Below are 23,701 nucleotides of genomic sequence, written 5' to 3'. Positions count from 1 at the left end.
TTTTTTTTTTTTTTTTTTACAAAGTTCTCTAAAACACCAATTTGGTCTTTTATGTTGGTAGTTTTTTAAAGAAGGGGTTGTTATTTTTCCCTTTTAACTTATCTAGTAAGTAAAATAAAATTATATAAAGAATTAATATAAATTTTGACATATTTTTCACTAACATAAAAAAATAGTTTTACCACTTGTCAGTATTGTAGCTGTAAACACATCAATAAAATCTTCATCATGCTAAAACATTCCATATATTTTGAATAGATGAACAAAGACATATATACTGAGTAAATAGCAAATAATATATTAAATATATGTGCAATTTAATAAATTAAAACCTGAATTTTGGCGACCAATAAGAGAAAAAATTAGGCTCAATTAAAATGTTGAGGGATCCATTCAAAGGACTGAAGAAGAATGCTTAGTTCACATCACAAAAGACATTAACCGATGACATCTATTATTGGCCATGTACTTGCTATCTTGGATTCCTTCAGGATCAACAGGGCACAAGTGATAAGTTGTCTGGGGCAACTCAATGCCAATAAATCACTGAGGCTAGGTAAAACTTATTCAACAGTGCAAAATGAGTCTGAGGAAAAACTTCAGAATGGAAAATAACATTATTGGAAAGTCATTAAGTTGTGACTTAAATCCCAAAGTTTTGAGTGAGATAAAGCTGGTGTTGAATGTGTAATAGAGAGATTTTTGAATTAAAAACCACATGTTGTTTTTGCAAACAATTAAAACCATTTTGGAATCAAGAGAGAATAATGGAAACTGTATACAGACACAAAGGTTTCAGTGTTCATTCTTCAGAATATTAGCAAACTTCTAGATATGAGATCTGAGAGGACTTTTCTCCTCTATTAAGCTAAAGAGAACTGCTGGTATTTTCTGCTATCCACCATGGTGTGGTGGACTAACCTTGGCTGCCTGACAGGTGCCCACCAACTCACTCTCTCACTCTTTATCTTCAGCAGGCCAGAGGGAGAAAATACAGTTAAGTTCTTGTGTTGAGATAATGACAGGAAAATTCCTTACCAACTGCTGTCACAGGCAACACAGACTTGATCTGGGGAAGATTAATTTACTTTACTGTCAATTAAATGAGAGTAAGACAGTAAGGAAAAAAAAAAAAAAAAAAAAAAAGTCCCCACTCCGCCTCTTCTTCCCAGGCTCAACTTCATTCCTGACTCTTCTACCTCCTCCCTCCTGCAGAAGGTTGGGGAATAGTGGTCATACTCAGTTCATAACATTTTGTGTCAGCTACTTTTTCTTCATCACGCTCTACTCCTACTCCAGCCTGGAGTCAGCTCTGTCCAACATGGAGGCGGCTTCTTGTGTCTTCTCACAGAAGTCACCCTAGCAGCACTTCCACTACCAAAACTTTGCCATATAAAGAAAATACAAAGAACCTGTAGTAAAATACAAGGTGGTCCATTCCAGTCCTAAGCTGGTCATTACAGGTCAAGCAAGATGGATCTTTTCAGTTCTGATCCCTGTTACACTGTTGGAAAAAGCAATAAACATTTCAGAGACTGCAAGTTTTTTTCTGACTTATGCACTGGCTATCACAGAATTAGTGCCTGACTGCTATGCATCAAGGACAATAAAGAAATTTATTGAAAGCCTATAACTTACTCTATTCTGAATTAATTGAATATTTCCTAAAGAGAATTAGTATATTTAACATGTTATAGAAGACTCTATAATACAGTGTATACAATAAAAATAAAGAGAGGTTGAAGAAAATTGTACCTTGATAGTCTTTCCTTGTTATCACCGGTAATATATCACTCTTCTCTCTTCTGTTCTGAACATTCAAGGTACCTTAAATGGCCTTTCGCCTATCAGACTTTTGGGGATTTTTGTTTAAATTATAAATGTATCATCACAATTATGTGAGAAAACAACATTTAAATTTAATAGTACAAATATTTTTATTTTCTTTTTATAACGTGACTTGCAGTGTAATCATATTTCTTACATGAGGAAATCCTTTTTTCTCCCTAAAGCTTCAATAGATAAACAAACAAATTATGATTGAGTGGTGAAATAATTATAGTTCTTTTTACATAGACAATATTTCCATTGTGTTGGAAAAGCTTAGCTGTTTGGATGAAAAACTATTAATATCATTTGTGTAATATTTAGAAAGGCAGACATGTCCTTCAGTTCCACTTATTTTTATCAGAGGGAAAAAGCAGTACTGCATGGGAAATTATTTTACTGTCTCACACAGATTTTTGAGATTTCAGTTATGAAGGTCAATTATTCAATTATTTCTTCATTCAATGTTTTAAACAAAGAAAGGTAATAAAGAGTGAGAAGGAGGAGAGAGAGGGATTCTTGAAAAGACCAATTTCCTACACTCAAGGAAGGTGAAAAGTCTAAATTAAAATTACTGTTTTGACCTAATTGTTTTGAATGTGATCATGGCTAATAAATATGACTACTTGTTACCTGTTTTGACAGTTTTCATTCAGCCTCTCCTCTTCAAGCTATAATGGATATTCATTAGTTCAATCATACTGGGTCCAAAACCCATTTACCAGGATTGTGTACATATCTATAGTATACACATACATATAAACACACATAATATTTTATATATATATATATATATTCTTCCTTCCTCAGCATCGGAAAATCTACATTCAAATCCTTACTCCAAACCTTGCAGAAAGGGGAGTTAAATTTAAATCTTCCTCTTTAATGCTCAAATATGCTACCACACCATTTTCATACAGTTTTGTTGCTGAAAAAGTAAAAGTAGAAGAAATTTAAAAAAACAGTAGTGGTCTAATATCACCACATGTACATAAGGGGATCAGGCTTTTGTAGGTTCTGTCTAGGCTTCTGTCTAGGTTTACAGCTCAGGCTTTCCAATGAGAAGTTGCCAGAAATTCCTAACCAGGCCCACATATAGTTTGGGACTTGGTCAGTTTATGGTAATACTTGACATTACAGATTTTATGTAATATGTAGGGATTATTAGATAAGGATATCTTCTGTCTTTATATAACTCACATATAACTGGTATGTGTGTATGTGTATGTATTTATCCTCATTCAGGCTGAAAATTCATATAATGTTTGTAATAATCATGCAAATTCATGTTTCTGATACACATGATTCTCTTTTATATTTATAGACTACAAACTAATCAATAAGCAAAATTATTAAACTGTGAAGTGAAAAAAATCAAGTCATAAAACCGGCTCTGAAATATTATTTCTGTAGAGTGACTTTTCTAATCAAGATCTGAGTTACTATTTGTCTGCACAGAATTTGTCACACATTAACTGAACTGAGTCTTACCACCATTCTTATGAACCATTACAAGAAAGGAAATATACTTTCTAAAGTTTCCCTATTTAGACAAAGCCTATCAATAATTAATTTGAATTTTGTAATGAATTCAAATTTGTTTCTCAGTAATGAAGTAATACCATTTAAGCATCTAAATCAAAACCTTCTCTTTCTTAGTAATTTTGAAAATCACAACTCTCTTATGCTGAAAGTTATCTAATTAAAACAGAGATTTATTCGAGGTACTTTGCTTGAAAATCTGTCCCCACTGAAGTCAGTAAAAAAAAAAAACAACTGAATTTCAGCATACAAATAGTATGTTTCTTATAAAATGCAGTAGAATAAAAAGATTTTAATGTTTGTACACATTGTGCTGTTTAATACTGTTGTGGTTTAAACCCAGATGGTAGCCAAACACCATGCAGCCTCTCACTCATCCTCCTCCTAGGGGAAAGGGGGAAAGAGTTGGAGGAGTAAGAGTAAGGATACTCACAGGATGAGATAAAAACAATTTAATAGTTGAAATAAAGTAAAATTGTAGTAATAACAATAATAATAATAATAGAGAATACAAACAGGTAATACACAATTGGTGGTGATTGCTCACCACCTGCAGACTGATGCCCAGCCTGTTCCTGACTGATAATCCTAGAGAAAAGGGAATCCTGAAATCATCCCAAAAACCCAAGTGGAGCTTCCTGATTAACCCTTATCTATATACTGAGCGTGATGTTGGATGATATGGAATATTCCAATGGCCCATTTGGGTCTGTTGCTTTGGCTATGCTCTCTCTCAGCTTCTTATGTACCTGCACACTAGCAGGACATGAGAATTTGCAAAGTCCTTGATTTCTTAGCAACAACTGAAAACATCAGTACATTATCAACATTCTTCTCATATCAAGTCCCATACTGAATCCAAAACACAGCACTATTCTAGATACTAAGAAGGAAGGGAAAAAAAAAAAAAAAACCAACCAAAAAAACCACCAAGTAGCTCTATCCCAGATGAAACCAGGACAAATACATAAGTGCATCATTGCAGACAAGGTATCTGGAGAGGAGCTTAGCCAGCATTTTATCTATATTGTTCTTTTCATTAATATTATAAATAAATCTTTTATGTAGTTCTGCATCAGTGTCAGTATAATCTCATATTAAATTATTTAATCTACACTTTATTTTCTGTGAAACTACTGATCAACTTCTGATATATTTCATTTCTCTCTTTATTTAAAACTTGTCCATCAAGAGACCGTGGTTTTTCCCATTGTATTCTACTAAGAATTATTCATGGGGAAAAAGGTTGGGTGAGAATTTTTGTGCTTTTAGATGGCTGTAGGCATGGTTTTGTGAAGATTTTATATTTTGGCTGGCCTCTAAAGTCATGGTTGTTATTAAGCTTCAATATAAATTCTCTTATTCCTTGCAAGACTTTGGAATTTTCCCTCCAAATACTGTCAATATTTTCTTAAGATTCACTATTCTGGAAGAGTGCTGGCACTCTTCATCTCATTATATTTTTGTTGTTGTTGTTAATATTATTATTTCATTTATTAAATTATTTCTTATTTCTATTTTGAGATGATAAATAAAATCCTAACAAAGTAAACATTTAACCAAGACTTTTTATTTGAAAGATGTTTTAATGTTTTAGGCTTTTCTTTTTTCTGTTTAAACACAAACTGCCTTATATTTTAATCCATGTGCCTTGTTTAACTCTCCTAAAAGTACCACACAGCAGTGTTTATTCCAAGAAATGGGCCATGGTGTCACAGAGAGGTCTATGAAAATTGTAATTTCTCTTATCATGGTTTTAGCTCTGCAAAGTTTTGAAGGCTCTTCTGTCTTCCTGCAAGAAAACCTAATGGTGAAAGCTTACCTTGCACCAAATTTCTTAGGAGGCTGAGTGCAGGATCAGTAGAAACTGGCTTTTATTCATATTAGAGTTTAGTGTGAAAGCAGTTCATTTACCTCTAATTTTAGACCTAAGAAGACCTGAAACTAAGATTAGAACTTAAACTGAACAAGCCGAGTCTTCAAATGAAAGGTTCTTGCCTAGGAGGGATATGTAATGCTAAGATAATCATCTTCGAGGACCAAAATTTAGCAAGAAGAGAGTTTTCTCACAGACAACTGCAAAATGTTCATGCTTCAAAAGAGAAAATGTCAATCTGCTTGCTGGTTTTATGTATTTTTAATTATTAGATGTTGTTACTAACCATTATTCAGAATCTTTAACAAAATGTAAAAGCAACAACAATGATGAAATTTTAAAAGTATTTAGCAGCTAAGAAATACAGCAATTGCATTACATTTCTGAATATTTAAAAGAAGATACTTTCTGCATTTTATCACTTGCAGAGGGATTTTTTAATTTACATTATCTAATATTCTAGTTTACTATTTTGGGAGCCTTTTTTTCACAGCTGCTTCATGTTGTAGATCTATGAATTTATGGTTAAGTGGCCTTATACTTGTAAAACCAGGCACTTATTTGGAAGGAGGGAAAAAGCTCATAATGTATGGAATGAACTTTATCTTGGAGGCTTTCTCATTTAATTGATGCAGTCTGACCTTGCCATTAGTCTTGCTAGAGGCAAACTATTTCTGTCTGCATTACTTTTCATTATTACTTTTGTGTAGAAACTCAGTACCTGCTGCTCGATATAAATGTGTGACAGAGCTAAAGAATATATCCTGGAAAGTCATTCAACTCCTATCTACTCTTACACTTTCAAAGTTAATTCACACCAGTGTATACCACAGTGCCATATATCAAAGTCTGTTGTATCCACAGAAATTTGGAATACCAAACTTGTGACTGTGATACGAGACATTGCAGGAAATTTATATTCCCTATTTAGTTACCTGGAGTCCAGGTGTCATCACCTTAGATATAAATCAATCTTATCCTGTAGCAGTTACTCTACAGCTGTGCCTGAACTTATTATTAATTTACTGTGTTATTTTTTGGTACAGGGTGAAGGAGGCAATCAAATGATATATCACATAAGCAATTAAAAGCTATTGTTGTGGCTTTAAACTATTGAAAACATGAACCTGTGCAGAATGTAACTGTCCTTGAATTATTTTCATTGCTAAACATTAGACAATATGACAAATTTCAGTCTGATTCAATCATTTAGAACAGTATCTGCAGAGCTCTGTCAGATGCTTATTTATCTTTATTATTGTCTGATAACTTGGGTAGACACAGGACTTATAACAAATACAATGATGGTAGATGGTTTAAATTAGCAACACTTATATGCCTCATTGTTTTTCCCCAAAGATAAATGTAAGAGACTCAAAAAGTTCATAGCAAATACCATTAATACAACTTTGCTGAATATTAAGACAAGTATCTGCCAATCTTTCTCATTTCAATCATTAATTAAAGATGGAATTTGACAAATATTATCACCTTCTGTTCTGCAGATTATTTTGAATCTCTGCAAAAAATAATAGAGTACTAAAATCTGTCAATTTTAATTGTTGAGTAACCTTTTTCTAGTTTATAAACATGTCACATCATGCTTATAAGCTTGATATTCAGTCATTCCAGAAAGAAATCTATCTTGTCATGATTTTACATACTGGGGTTTTTTATCAGTATCAAAGGGGTTTTAGTTTGGGGTTTGCCTGTGAAGGCTGATTTGCAAAGAACTCATACAAGGAAATATGCTGATTTACTTCAAGTAAGGAACAGTTGAAAAGAATTTAAAATTCAAATGTCACATTTGGAAACTAATTCTGTATTTTACTGACATAGTAACTTTAAACTTTTATCACTTGGAAGAAACCATAAAGTAAGTTAAAATACATGCTTGGTAAAAACACAAAAAAACCCAGAAGTTGTCCAAAATTTAAATATGTAAAGAAAAGATGATTTAAGATACCTTTTGTTTTCCTTTCTTTCATTTTTTGGGCGTTTTTTGTTGTTGTGTTTTTTTGGGGTTTTTTTGGAAAAAAAAAAAAAATCTATGAAAAATAGGAAAATGAGCTTTCATTGGGTTGGACGGAGAACAGCATTTGTCCAGTTTAGATAAGAAAGCAGCAAGAAAGAAAAATACTGGAAGACCAAAAAATGTCTCAAGGTTAACTTGTTACTCTGGTGTCTTTTTCTTAACCTATCTTATGTCCATTTTGGCTCCATTGAATGTTAAGACTTTTGTGATCAGGACAATTTGAGAAAAGAAAGGGTTGTGTTTTAAGGGCTTTGAATTGAAATGTTGTTCATTATTTCACTGCATTTTTCACATCCCATTTATTAATTTTCAATTCAATCCCAGTTATATTGACAGTTGTGAGAGAGGAGAAACTAGGCCTGTGAGAAACTAAGACAAACAGCCTGGGAAAGCAAAAGTTGAGGCTGATTGAACAAATGCCTCAAACACTCACAAGACAAAACTACGAGTCACAGGGTGCATGCTGTGGAGGCCGAAGCTGATAAGGCTGCCCGATGTATCTGGGGGAGAGAGCCCTGTGGAGACGGGACGGCTCTGCCCTGGGGCACCTGGGCAAATTTCAAGGGCCGTGTGTCCGGTGAATGAACTTTGCTTCATTATCCATGAAATGCATATTAAAGTTGACACCCCTCAATATGCTAATGAGGGCTGTCATGATCATGCTAGTGACATCATCCCATGAAACACCTGACCCCTCCCTGTACATGGAATACGTAGCTATGTGGGTCAACCTAGGGGATAGACCCAAGGAAAGTGGGTATAAATCAAAGGGGAGAAGAAAGGGCTCTCTCTCTCTCTACCCCTCTCCCTGCCCCGCCCTCTGCTCCACCCCCGACCGTCTGGAGAGAGCAGTGAAGGGAAGAAGACAGATGCCAGCGAAAAAGATGGCCTCCTCCTGGAACCCTTGCTGACAGGATCAGCACAGGAACCCAGACCGGTGATCTGTATTCCCCCATTCCCTCTATTTCCCTCTTTTCCTTTTTCCATTAAGAAATGCAAGGCATATTGTATTGCTCGCCACAACTTGCTATGTACTTAGATGATTATTGTGTGCTCAATTAGTACATTGTGCGTAGTTAATAAATGCTTGAACTTGGAGACTTGTTGTCTGCTCCAACTGGGGATTTGCGAATCTGAGTCACTTATCCCCCTCGTCTGAGTGGGACATGACAACAGTTTTCTAAGTATACATACAGAATGAATCTTGGCATTTCAGTAATCTGATCAACTCATTAAAGAGGTAATGATGCATTATGGGACAAGGGGAAAATATCTGTTTCCTTCTTCAGGGTAAGAGCTAGGAACCAAATGAACACTTAGCTGCCATTTACTACTTGCTGTATACAAACTTGGGTTGAATTTCTAAATAAAGTTTCTCAAAATGTGGTCTCTGCAAAACACTTCAATAAATTTTCATTATATAGTGATAACACTCTACCTGGCGCAAAAGGAGACCACCATGAGGTAATACGGTATGACAGGCTGTTTACCTGTTCTTGCACAGGGAAAGTACAACCTAAATGGCTTTAATAGTGTGTGGTTGTGGATACCTCTAATGGTTTACTGCCATTAAGAGTAGAGTATATCCCTGCATACCACAGAAAAGAAGTTGATGTTGCAACATTTTTGCCCTGCAAATATATGTGCAGGATCTGTAGGGTTTCAGCATACATTCACTATATAGGAATGTGTATCATTATGTCATTCATGTGAATCATTCATTGGATAGGAGTGTGAATCAAGTTTGAGATAATCTATGTAACCTGGAAGTGTACAAGTTCATGGGACCTGATGAGGTACATTTGAACTTCCTGAGGGAACTTATGGATGAAGTGGCTAAGTTAAATACTTATTATGTTTGAGAAGTGGTGACACTTCAGTGATGTTCCCACTGACTGGAAAAGGGGAAACATAACCCCCATGATTCAAAAAGGAAAAAAAGGAAGACCCAGGGAACTACAAGACAGTCATGCTCATCTCTGTGCCCAGAAAGATCAGAGAGTGGATCCTCCTACAAACTATGCTAGGGCACATGGAAAATAAGGAGATGATTGTTGACAGACAACATGGCTTCCCTAAGAGCAAACAGTGCCTTGCAAATTTGGTGGCCTTCTATGACAGGGTTACAACATTAGTGGATAAGGGAAGAGGAATTGACATCACCTACCGGGACTTGTGCAAAACATTTGACACTGTACTGCATTACATCCTTGTCTATAAATTGGTAAAACATGGATTTGATGGATGGACCAGTTGGTGGATAAAGAATTGACTGGATGGTCACACTCAAAGAGTTGCATTCAGTGGCTTGATGTCCAAGTAGAGAGCAGTGAAGAGTGGTGCTCCTCAGGGGCAGTGTTGGGACTGGTGTTGTTTAACACCTTTTTTGGCAACACAGACAGTGAGTTTGAGTGCACCCTCAGCAAGTTTGCTAACAACACTAAGCTGTGTGATGCTGTCACAGAATCACAGAATCATCTAGGTTGGAAAGGACCTTGAAGATCATCTAGTCCAACCATTAACCTAACACTGACAGTTCCCAATTAAACCATATCCCTCAGTGCTAAGTCAACAAAACTCTTAAACACCTCCAGGGATGGGGACTCCACTACCTCCCTGGGCAGCGCATTCCAATGCCTAACAAACTGTTCTGTAAAGAAATACTTCCTGACATCTAGTTTAAACTTTTCCTGGTGCAACTTGAGGCCATTACCTCTTGTCCTATTGCTTGTTACTTGGTTAAAGAGACTCATCCCCAGCTCTCTGCAACCTCCTTTCAGGGACCTGTAGAGGGCGATGAGGTCTCCCCTCAGCCTCCTCTTCTCCAGACTAAACACCCCCAGTTCCCTCAGCCGTTCCTTGTACGACCTGTGCTCCAGACCCTTCACCAGCTTTGTTGCCCTTCTCTGGACACGCTCAATACACTGGAGGGCAGGGACGTCATCTAGAAGAACCTTGACAGGCTTGAGAGGTTGGCCTGTGCAAACTTCATGAAATTCAACAAGGCCATGTCCAAGGTCCTGCACAGGGGTCAGGGCAATAACCCAAGCCCAAATAAAGGCTGGGTGATGAGTGCATTGAGAGCAGCCCTGCAGAGAAACACTTGGGGGTGTTGGTTGATGAGAAACTCAACGTGAGACAGCAACGTGACTTTTCAGCCTAGAAAGCCAGTCGCACCCTGGGCTACATTAAGAGAAGTGTAGCCATCAGGTTGAGGGAGGCAATTCTTCCTCTCTAGTCTTCTCTCATGAGACCCCACCTGGAGTACTGCATCCAGCTCTGGGGCCCCCAGAATAGGAAGGTTATGGAGCTGCTCAATTGAGTCCAGAGGAGGGCCACGAATATGATCAAGGACTGGAGCATCTCCCCTATGAGGACAGACTGAGAGTGTTGGATTTGTTCAGCCTAGAGAAGAGAAGGCTCTGGGGAGACGGTATAATGCCCTTCCAGTTTTAAAGGGGGCTACAGGAAAGATGAGGAAGGACTCTTTATCAGGTAGTGTTCCACCCATAGGATGAGGGGTAATGGTTCCCATCTGAAAGAGGGTAGATTGAGATTAGATATAGGGAAGAAATTATTTACGGTGAGAATGGTGATGCTCTGGAACACGTTGTCCAGAGAATCTGTGGCTGCCCCCGCCCCGGCAGTGTTCAAGGCCAGGTTGGATGGGGCTTTGAGTAACCTGGGCTAGTGGAAGGTGTCTCTGCTCATGTCAGGGGGGTTGGAACCAGATGATCTTAAGGTCCCTTCTAACCTGTCCTGGTTCAGCCAGGATAGAGTAAAGTTTTCCCCAGCAGAGAGAGAGAGGGGGAAGGGATCTCCAGCCGGGTTATTCATACCATGCTGACGTCAAGTCCGGGGGCGGAACCTTTTTCCTTGCTCTTTGGCAGGTTCGGGAGGGAATTTTGCTTCCCGTAGACCAGCTAGCGGTATTTCTCTGTATATAGTTTGTCTTGTTCACTGTTATTGCTGTTTATTGTTGTGACCATTGATACTGTTGTTCGGATTGTTCTATCACTCTGTTGTATTAAATTTCTTGTTATTTTAGCCGGGGTCTGTGTCTAACTTCCAGCTTGACCAGCAAGGATTAAAACTTGCACACAACCCAAACCATTCTATGTTTCTATGACTCTATGTCCATATTTTCTAATAAATGTCCTGTTTACTAACTTGAGGAATCATTTAACCTTCTGTCTCTTTTCCTTATAAATATTGTGTGTAAAGATGAACAGTTTAGAAGAAAGATAGATAGATGATTTCTACAAAAAAATCCCAAACAAACATTTACCTGAGGCAAGTTTTCCAAGTACTAGTTTGTTGGATAAAAGTAGGGGAAGTTAATGAAAAGAGACATTGACAGAAGCATTACCACCAGCTCCAACTATATTTGCAGGGAATTTGGTGTTTTGTCTTGGCAGCTGGTACTAGAAATGCTCAGTATTAAATTCTGCTAAGATTTAACTCAGAATTTATCATTTTAGCTCATGGCATTATCAGAATGGAGGTTGTTCTATATGTCCTAAGATGTGCACATTTAGAGCCTACTCTATAAAGAACTTCATATAGTTTCAGATTTAGATACAATATGAGGAAAGCTGTATTGAGAAGACCTTAACATTGGCATTTGGTTCTTTTCTTTTTTCGCACATCTGGACACCTAGATTTTCTGTAATTTAAAGGCATAATTTGAAATTAATGAAAAACAGAGTGAAGATGATAGTAAACATTACCTTTTTAATTCCTCATTATTTAAAATATGTCAATTCATGATATTATAATTAGTTTTCTTTAATGTGGGAATGTGTGAAATCATCCAGCTCTTGTTTACATGATCTATATTAAATATCTTCCTACAAAATTTTATAACTCCTGCAAGGATTTTTCCTAAGCATAGATTTTGAAGAAATAAACATATATTTATACATTAAGAAATGTGTAATTTACTACAAAGTATACACATTTTAGAAAACTCCATGAGTAATAAAGCAAGGACAAAAAACCCCAACAAAGAAATGCCTTCAAAACAAAAAACAACCCCTGAATAAAACCATTTCTGTTTAATAATCGATTACATCTAGCCCTGTTAGATATACATAGTACCAATCAAATCACATCAACAGTAGTCTTGGTGCTCTTTGTGTGCCCAGCCAAATTAAATGTTAGAAGTATGAGGAAAATAAATAGAGGCATGGTTTCTTCATATATTTTTCTGGATTTGTGAAGTCTACTGTGTTTAAGTAGCTTTCAAGGTTACTGCTTTTATGATGTTATATGTAAGTATACTGCTGTGAATGTTAACAGAGATTTATTTGGTGTGGTTATTTCTATTCTGTATTTAGAGTTCACTACAAATAAATCCTTTTTAGGGATCTGATTGTATTTACCTGGTGCGAATGATATTTTCTATGAACAATACTTCTTGCTTGTTCAGTTCCCTAGCTTGAAACTAGGAGTATCCTGCCTATTTAGATGTTCATTTATTTTAATTGTCAAGATACCTGATTTTCTCCCACTGATTTTCTATCTGTATCTATATATGCACATGAAACAGTACTATAATGCATTGTAGAAATTGAAAATGCTTTTTAGACAGCAATGGTCACCATTACATATTTTCATTTAGAGGCATTTCTTGTACAACTGCATTTCAGGTGCCAGTTGGAATCTCTTAACTTTAGTAGAAAAGAAATCTGATACTAAAGAATTTATTTTCTAAATAATCATTGTTTACTCTCATCCACAGAAATCCTTATCTGGATTCTAAACAGTGTGTCAGGGTAGTGCCAAAACACAGGAAGGGAGATTAACTGTCTTGAACTTGAGCAGCCAGCCCCAAATGACATAGAAATCCTTGGAAGTTATTCTAAATTTTGCTCATGAAAGACTTCTTTTACAATTGCTTTTACTAGTTTCAGCTTCAGAATTAATCAGGAAGAGGAAAAACAGTTGCTACACAATGCAGCTACAAGAGAATAAACTCCTGTGCAGACAGTGTTTTCTATTTGTCAAAGTATACTTGAGCTGTAGGGTAGAGTTACCAAAATAACCAAACTCCTCTATTTTTTATAAGTTTTTGATAATTTTTGACCCACCTGTATTTTTGATAGCAGATATTTTAGCAGACTCATCTGCCTTGCATAATGGTGTGGCTACCAAAGAAGTAATATAATTTAAAATATAACAAAATAGTGATTAAAATTAAAACTATTCCTGACTTCTACACACATGAGATTTTCTTCATATTCTTCAGATATTTGCTACATAGCTGACACTGAGTGCCTTCATACCTTTTAAATGACTATGACATAAAGGTATTTTTGGATCTTGTCTGGATTAATATTCACAGTAGTATCATAATTCATAATGGACATGACATCACTCAGGCTTACTCAGAATTTTCAAAAACATTAACAAGTAACAGTGGTTAAAATTTAGAGGGAACACTACACAAATAGTCCCAAAATATAATTTTGTTATTAAATTAGAATACTTCCATGGCTATCATAGAGACTTGCTTCACTTGTATGCAGAAGAGTTAAAGAGTTGAAGTTGACGTTTGCTCAGAGGACATCCCTGAGGACAGACTGTTCTGCTGGGTGAGTAATGCACAGCTGGGCCAAGCGATGATCTGTCTGGGGAATTCCTCGTGGTGGCTCAGGATGCTCAGAGCTTTTGAGGGTTGGCTGGCTGGTGGCAGTAAGGATGATACAGATACTCCATTTCTGACAGTGTGTTACTGGGAGCAGAGGGGGGGAAAGGATTTTACTTCAGGGCCTCTTGCACCTTCAACCACCTGTGTGGATTGGGCTGGTGTGGCTTCTCTAGAACTAAAATCATTCTCAGCCTGTTTCAGATCTTTTCAGGGTGAGGAAGAGAGCCGAATTCAGATATTGCCTCACTTAGGTGGGTCTCTCTTCATACAGTGGTCCCTGAGTGCTGTCCTAGGAGGTAAATGTTGCTGTCTCTTGTGCTGCTCTGACAAACAGACTCCTGGGTTTGATCAGCCAGAACTGGAGGTGAAGATTCACTAGCAGTGTTGGTGTACAGACTACTTTGAGATTGGCTTATTGGGGGAGTTCATTCACACCCCACAAGAACAGGCTCTGAACCAGGTTATAAGGTCCCAAACTGCAGGTTTAGGCCGGAGATATTTGATGAGCCAAGCAATTCCACTTCAAATGCAGGAATCTTTCATGTCAATGATACTTTTTTGCTTCTGCTGCTTCAGCTTCTTCTGCAATGCCTGGCTACTGCAGGACTGGTTTTGCTAGACAGAAGCAAAGAAAGGGGAACCGACATTGTGAAGACAGTCATCGCAGGCTGTTTCTCCTGTATAAACACCTCTATCATGGTTGAAGGCAATGTAAAGGGACTATATACACTGAAGAGTCCTTTCAGTTCTTGAGGTCATACTGCACAAGAGACAAGCTCTGTGTACTGGATCCTGTGTCATAATAGGAAGGGTAAAATGCATGCATTTAATTTTTTTTCTTTGATGCTGTCTTTTGGGACTACTTTCTGCTGAGGAAATGAAAGTGAATGTATAAAAAATAAACACCTTTATACTTTGATTTTTTGATCTAGGGTAATTTATGTATCCCATTGTAGCTTACTTTCTGCATTTTAGCATTTGGGATTAGAGCTGGGAATTTTCTGTCAAATAAATTTCTTGCAGATATCTGCCAGGCCTTCCTCATGAATTCTGACACAGATAACTCATACAGGCAAGACCAACCTCGTACCTCATGTATCTTCTTTCAGAACCATCCTCCTCTTGATGCACTGTCTAGAGCAGCTCAAGATTCCCATCAATCTGACACATCTGTAATTCAACTTTCTCCGTAATTTTGGCAGGAAATTTATTTATTTATTAAAAGGTGTTTTTCTTTTATTTTTTTCTTCTTATTGTGCTTCTCTAACTTGGTCTATGTGTAGCTATCAGAAGCTCCTGGAGAAACTTACACCCCTACAGATATTTTTCATTCAATATCTTAAAGTACATATAGCACTGTTCACAGAACTAAAAATTAAAAATACCAATCAGTGCCAACCCTAAATATCTACTCCCTGCCACATATTTGTTATCCAGCATTTTATTTCAGGACCCTCTGTCTGAATACTCCTGTTTCTGTGTTCAAGCAGGCAGTGATAGAAATGAATAGGAAAATAAATCCAGCTCAGTCATGTCAGGTACACTGATGAAACTGATATGTTAGATGTGTCAGACACTTGGAAAAAAATCATACATATTCATTTAACCGCAATCTCCTCTGAAAATGAGTTATTGCATAGTAGAAGAATAGTAAAGAAGTGACTCAGTTTCTCAAACACAGGGGTCTAATGCCATTTTAGATGTCTCATGGTATCCAAGATATCTTCATAACATTGCCAGACATAACAAAGGAACTATGAGAGACTTGTACCTTCTCAGCTAGCAGCTGGATGCCAGCAGCAGCTAAGATGGCATTAGATACCATGTGTTCAGATAACTGAATTGTTCCCCAAGTATACCACAGCGGAGCAGATATCTACACTGCAGCCAGTGGAGGACCCCGTGCTGGAGCAGGTAAATATGCTCTGGAGGAACTGCAAACAATGGAGATCCCACCCAAGAACATTCTTATCCTCACAGGAACTGTTTCTCTTTGTAGAGTACCCAGGCTGGGGCAGCTCCTAAAGGACTGCAGTCCATGGGAGGGACCCACACTGGAGCAAGGGAAAAGGTGAGGAGAAGCACTGGAATCAGAAGATAAACTTGAAAGAATGTCAATAGATATCCTCAGTAGAAAGTCAGATTTTCTATTCCCACATTTGTCTGAGCCATCTTTTGGTAGTCATTCATATACAAAAAGGTTAAGATTTTTATGGAGGGAAAAAGTTATTTTCCCCATTTAAAACTGAGAATTCAGGTAAGTACTGGGAAAAAAAAAAAAAAAAAAAAAAAAAAAAAAAAAAAAAAGGTATGACAAATTTGCATAAGGATGTCTTTACAAATCTAGCAGTCAGTCTTTTCTTACACCCCACACCCCCCCACACCCCCACTTCTGAATCCCATGCTTCTTACTGACAGCTAAATTAATTCAGGAAATTCTTGACCTGCCAGACATGTCCATTAATCTGCACCCTTGCTTTTCTTGCTCCACTCTACCAAAAACTAGCATAATTTCTTCAGCATCACATGCTGCAGGACAGAACAAACAAGTGCAGGATGTGTAAAGTACCCACACCATCATGGCTACTGCAACAAGAACTTCACATAAGGTAAATTAGCCCACATGTGGCTCTTAATAAGGTAAATTCCTGATAAAACAAATTACCCTAGCCAGAGGTTCAGGCCCCTTAACTTGACTATTTCCAGTAACTGAGCCAACTTTTTCAAATCTTGTATTGGTTTCCCTGTACTCCGCTGTACAGGGTAGAGATGTCCTTTAAAAATATAAATCTGAGCAACTATCTGTATAAAGAGAAAGGAAGCAATCACAGTTGACTAACAGAGTATTTTCTTTCCAACATAAGTATCTAAGGAAGCTTAGCTGACTGAAAATGGGATTATAAAAGACATTTTGTTTTAACTTATGATGTTCATTCAGAATTAAATTGTAAAGTATGCTCTGTCTTAAAATTAATCAAAAGATAAAATTTTGATCAATAGGTAATAAATTTTATGTAAGTGGCCTCTGAAGACAAATAGCATTCTTGTCAATGCTCTACAATCAGACATTTAAATAAAATATTTCCAAAAGTTTACAAGTGCACTTACTACCCCTACCTGTAATATCTTCAGAAAAAAAGCTATAAATAAACCCTTCTGCTACTACTTCTTTCTTTTCCTATTTTTGGGTGTTCCCCACAATTTATGAACCACTTTTATTCTGAAATAATATGATTTGTCAAATTAGAACATGATCCATGGGGAAAAGGTGCCAATGCCCTAGTTGATGCTCTGTATCAACACTTCTGTGGATGCAGCCATGAAATTCCAAGACCTGTAAAACAATGTGGTTGTTGTCAACAAAAATCCATTTTGTATTTTAAGTTCTGTTTTATAATATGTGCTGGAATGCACCCAAAGAAGAGTAATGAAGTTGATTAAGGATTTAGAGAACACGTCCTAAGGAGCGTCTGAGGGAACTGGGTTTTTTTATTCTGGACAAAACGATGCTCAGGGGAGACCTTATTGCTCTCTACTACTACTTGGAAGGAGGTTATAGTGAGGTGGGTGTTGGCCTCTTCTCACAAGCAACAAGCAATAGGACAAGAGGAAATGGTCTCCAGTTGTGTCAAGGGAGGTTTAGACTGGATATTAGGAAAAATGTCTTCATCAAAAAGTTTATCAAGCTTTGGAACAGGATGCGCAGGGAAATGGTTGAATCACTATCCCTTATGATATTTAAAAGATGTGTAAATGTCATGCTTAGGGACATGGTTTAATGGTGGACTTGGTAGTGTCAGGTTAACAGCTGGACAAAACTATCTTAAAGGGTCTTTTCCAACCTAAATGCTTCTATGATTCTATAATCATGTCATTCACTAGAAGGCTGAATCTTTGTGTATGGCCACTGATCAAATAATATCCTTTAAATAATCAAACATAAACAAATTAAATATCAGAGTATTTCAGTAAATTATTTTGGTTTTCTTAATATTTATTAAAGCAAATGAACAAATTTTGAGTACCATAACTGTTGAAAATGTTTGAAAGTCTGTTACTTAGTATAATGTAGCATATTGTACCAGTTAAATCACTTCTATCATCTTGATTTTTCACTAGTATATAAACTATATTTTATCAAGTTTTTCTAGACATAAAAATTACCAACCCTTGAGTCAAAATTAATTAAATTTGTTACCTTAACAGTTTTGCAAATTTAAAAGTTTATGTAACACATGCACAGCATTACTAGTTGACAGTACCTTATACGGAGAATGTTTGATGAAAATACATTGAAAGAAAGCACTTTATGTGTCTAAAATGCATACTAGAAATAAAATAAAACTCTGAAACGTGTTCTGTCAAAACCTATGCAACAATTACCTTGTATTTAGCATTTAAGTTTTTAAGAAGCAATAACTTTTTTATACTAGAGACAAAATCTCTTAATGATTTCATATCTCTTCTCCAGGAAACGTCTTAATTAAATTGAGGCGTCAGGGGTGGAAATAAATAAATAAATAAATAAATAAATAAATAACCCAACACAAAAACAAAAACAACAACAAAAAAAAATCAAACTCTTTCATTATTTTAATTCCTTCTATACTTTAAGTATCCTATCACTATTTTTGTCACAACTCAGCCAAGTTCTATACACTATACATTTCTTCTATACACTTCTTTACACTGTGTACCACCTGTCATTCTGTAGCATCTCTATCAGAATGTCTGTCATTCATCCACTTGTTATCATAGCTTCTTTAAGCTGATTACATGAATATTTGTGTGGCTTTTTTTTTTCATTATGAATTTCAGAAACATTCATTATTGCATTATTATAATGTACAAAAAATTCAATATCCATTGATGACTTAATTTTCACAATGCAGTTTTGAATGGTGTTACACTTCAGGAAAGGGTGACAGTTCCACAGAATGTAAAGAGCTGGACCTCTAGAGAAACTGTTATAGCAAATTATTAAATTATCCTGGGATTTTTTTATTTAACTCTTTAAGATCAAGAATGTATATTTCAAATAATAAAATTACAATGTAACTTACTTATGTAATTATGTATTTAATTATATTATTCCATCTACTTCGAAATTCTTGACATCACATTAGACACTTATAAATACTGTTGAAAAGATTTTAGTAGACAGAAATAACCCTCTCCTCAAGTTAGATGTTAATTTATTAAAAAATATAATGGGTTTTTTTAGTATTTTTTGTTGTTAGCAACAAGAGCTATGGACATACATTTTGCACTTTTTCACTTACAGACTTTGACTGAGGAAGAAACAAAGAGAATACTACTCCAAGACTATGATGCTTATCTTCTAAAGAAGCTGACGTGCTACACAAAAGCCTGCTGCTATAAAATTCCAGTTTAGTTTATATGTTTAGCAATTAAGTTACATAAGAAAATTTGGAGTAGTTATTTGAATTGTATCTGTACATTCAGGCTATGCTGACAAATATGACAGAGAAAGCTCTGAATTGTAGAATTTTTTGTAGAAATCAAATATATTTGTGTTTTGATATCTTAAACTACTTAAACTACTGCCCTGATTGTCTCATTATAATTAGTATTGTACCTATTAACTATATTCTGAAAATAAATAATTTAAAAATTAGCATGTGATAATAAGGCAAGTAAAATCTATAAATGTAATAATTGCTTCTATAGAGATAACTGTTGCAAATAACTATTATGTGCAAAATAAATTATTCTTATTATTTGGTGTGATAAAGCATTTTGTTTTCTGAAGAACAAGATTAGATGAGATGTTGATTATACACTACATTTAAGGGTCAATTACTTTTAAATCATTTAAATTACATACAGTACAATTTAAGTTCTTCACTGGCTGAAAACCAGTTCTTTGCCTTAACATAATCTTACTCTTAGATACACCAAATTTAGATGAGATAGAGTAAAAATCTAGGAACAGTCTAAAGCTCTTGAATAACTCACACTTCTCTAATTAAAACATAACTTTAATGTTCCTGAGCCTGTTTACCACAGCCTAGACTCAGAAAAAAAAAAAAAAAAAAAAAAAAAAAAAAAGATATTTTGATAAAGGCTATAGAGAACAAATTGCAATGGTCTAGTCTTCATATTATTTGCATATCTACTTTATAGGCTTCAAACATCCCTAGTCCATATCATGTTTTTGACACTTGAATAACCTTCTACTGGATCTTACCACCCTTGGGTTAATTCTGACGTGTATTCACTTAAGGGAGTGTTCATAACCTACTTATTAAACAATCTGTTCACCCTTTTGATTTATAAGTGAAACCATTTTATTTTTCTAATTTGGAGAAGATGGGAGGAGTGTGATCCTTTGCTGAGACTTTGTGTGTTCACTGAAATTTCACTGGAGGGAATTCCCCTGAGAGACTGTTCCGAGACTTCAGAAATACTATTTTTTGCTACATGGGATGCCATTTACTGCCTACAACTGTTTTGGAGTATCTCACTTAATCAGTTCTCTGTCATTGCAGAACTGTTGGGCATCATGATATAACTGTTCTCTTCTCACCTGAGGCACAGAAAAGAGTCTCTTGGCTATCAAAAAGTTTTAGGCCACCTAAAAGTTTCTTTTATGAAACCTAATTGACTGAGATACATATGAAATAAAATTGAACCATTTTTTGTCTTGAACTCCTTTGAACTCTCTAATATACAATCTGACCAATAGAATAAGATAGAGAGTTATCAAACAAGGCTATGATTAGTTATATCTGTGTCCTGGAGTTCTTCTGTTAGGGAAGTGCAGAGATATTGCAGTGTGCAGATGATTTATTTATGAGTCCTTTTAATCTAAAATGCACATGATTTGCACTTCATTTTTGCCTGGTGCAGTTGGCATATATCTGGAAATATACACACATAAGAATAGGTAATTCCAAAATCAGTTAGGGAGATCAGAAAGCATAAAACATTTTGGCTTTACCAAATGTTGAAGCTTTGGATTGGATTCTCATTTACATTTTACATTAAAACAGATTAGCACATGATAGACAGACACAGATATAATGAAAATAAACACTTTAAAATTATCTCTAAAAAACATGTAATGTTGTCACTTTACTGTGTGGTCATTGTGAGAGGAGTTAGTATCTTTAATTTTCACTAAGGAAAATGGCTTTGAAAAGTAGCTCATATGCTTGGTGGATTGAGATCTGGACATCTGTTGAATGATCTGCATCGGTGCAGTTTAGGATACGTACTGAATATGCTTCATTGTACAATAATACTAATCTCTGGGTTTGATTATTCCTTTCATTTTTTTCTTTTTTTGTCTTTTTTGGTTTTATACCTAATACTGCAGAATCAGCAGTTCAGCTTTATGCAGAGCTTCATGTTTTAATGAAAGTTGTATTTGCATAAAAGAGATTTGCTTTTATATGTTAGCTCAAATTCTGGTATGAACTTTAAATATCTTTGCTTATTTCATTGTAATTAAGGACATTCGAAGAATCACATTTTACTTGGCACGAACATAATGCTGGCTTACTTAGTTCATCATTCGGAGTCACAGCAAATGGTAGTGGTGATTGTAGTATTATGAAGGTATCGTGGAAATAAAAGTCTGCAGGAAGAGGAGATTTTGTCTGTGTATGTGTATCATTTTTATAGGAGATTAATGAAACCTGAAGTATTAGGTGATGAAAATGTGGTACAATGAAAAAAGATTGAAATCCAGATAATTCTTGTCTGTCTTAATATTCTTCCAAATCAGGTCTGACCTAGGGCCAAAACGACCTTTACCAGGGATTATAGAAATTGAACTAGTTTAACAGTCCTTTATGCCTCTATCATTACCATGTCTTCAAAATTCTTCCTATGAAAAGTTTTTACTGAACAAGGTCAAGTGTATGTCAGGGAAATCTAGCTTAAGAGCTGCTTTGCAACCACTTTGCAGCAATAACTCTATGCAAACTAGCCAAAGCCAGAAATAAGAATGTTCTTTATTATGCACAGTCCAGCCAAGTTTCTACTGAGCTGTAGTTCCAAAAAAATAAACTAATGCAAATATATACTGTTATTAATGGAAAATAAAAAGGCAAGAATCTTTTCTTCACTAGAACTTGAAAGCTCTAGATAGTTTTAGCAATGACAGTTATCACAATCTGACATTTGAGGCTACCACTGTATATGTTAATTTATTAGATATTTTTGTTAGAAACTGTTCTTCTGTCTTTAAGTTTAGTTTTTAGACAGACTTGCTTTGGCTTTGCAAATAGATAGCTTATTTTATTTTGTATTAGTTCTTTAATAAATTCCTCTGAATGGGTTATGAGACAAGGATCAATAAGATGATAAAACCAGCAATAGAAGATAGGTAGTTGTTTACCACGGAAGAAGAAATGTCAAAACTAAATAAGAATATAGGTCCCTAAAATGGGACCTAGGTCTAAAATTCAAAGGGTTCCCAAATATATTAAATATTCACTAATTCAAAGGTAAAGTAAAAGAGGCATGTCTGTAGCTTATTAGTTAGAGAACAACTGAAGCTTGTTAGATTATGTAAATACCCTGCTGCTTTGAACAGGAAACTAGGCACTCCCCATTCTACCATAGTATTTGAACTCTGACAACAGGAAGAATGATATCTCAGGAGGAAGACATTGTCTCTTTACAAATACAGAGCACACTTCAGATGGGAGAACCAGTGCAATGATACTTCAATGGGCGGGGGAAGAGAGAGTGTCAAATTTCTTCTGTGATTCAGAATTGTTGACTGATGAACAAAAAACAAGACTAAAACCTTATAATGTTTCTGTTCCCTTTGGAACCTCTTTCACCTCTAAATGTACAACTGATTCATAATCTTGAGTGTTTGCAAAGATTTTGATGCATCTAATTTCCCAATAGGGAAATATTTCTATCGTGTATCTCCAAATTTTTGTCTCAGGCAGGGCAGGGCAAGATGTTTTATCAATATAAAGTAAGAAATTTGCAGAATTTGTAGAACTTAGACAAGAAAAAGAGAAGGAGAAAAAGTAAGAATACCACACTGATACTAAAATGTGTTATGCTACCTAAGTACTGCACATCTTTATATAGAAAATTAACAGCAGAGACTGAGGGTTTATGGAACTGAAATATTGGTATTTCAAAAACTGGGAAAATATATTACTTAGTTCTGGTGTTCAACTGGAAAACTCTTCTCTTTGGATCAAAAGGTCCACACAACCTTGATAAGAAGTGTTTTATAAGGGGTATTACTGTATACAACTTTGGTTTTTATGTGATAAACACCCTGATGAGATTAGCTAGAAGCTGAACAAAAGAGAATTAACATTGAACACTACTGTTGGTAACAGATTTCTACTTCTTTTCATGGATGTAGTAAATATACAAGCTTCATATTCATGTGACAAACACACAAACACTCTCCTCTTCCTAAAAATCTCAAAATAAATACTCAGGATAAAACATTTTATAAAATTCTTGTCTGTCTTCAAAACTCATGTTTATGTAAATTGATAAACATGTAAAGTTTTCTTACAATTATCAACTTTTTAACACAGAAAATCTAAACAAATTCAAATCAAGGTTTTAAAAGTAAAAAAACCCAAACCCTAGGTGGGAGACTCTCAAAAGAAATGCTAGAGGGTCATTTTAATAAGAAGTGCAAAGCAGTAAGCTATCAGTATGATAATTAAAATCAATGAGTGTCCATAACCATGCTTGAAGATGTGAAGAAGGTTAAAACTAATTAAAAAATATCACAAAAGGTCTTTCTTTAATG

This window comes from Athene cunicularia (assembly GCF_003259725.1).
Source record: "Athene cunicularia isolate RWA chromosome 1 unlocalized genomic scaffold, athCun1 chr1_part1, whole genome shotgun sequence".
Classification (NCBI taxonomy): domain Eukaryota; kingdom Metazoa; phylum Chordata; class Aves; order Strigiformes; family Strigidae; genus Athene; species Athene cunicularia.
Note: the sequence above shows the minus strand (reverse complement) of the source record.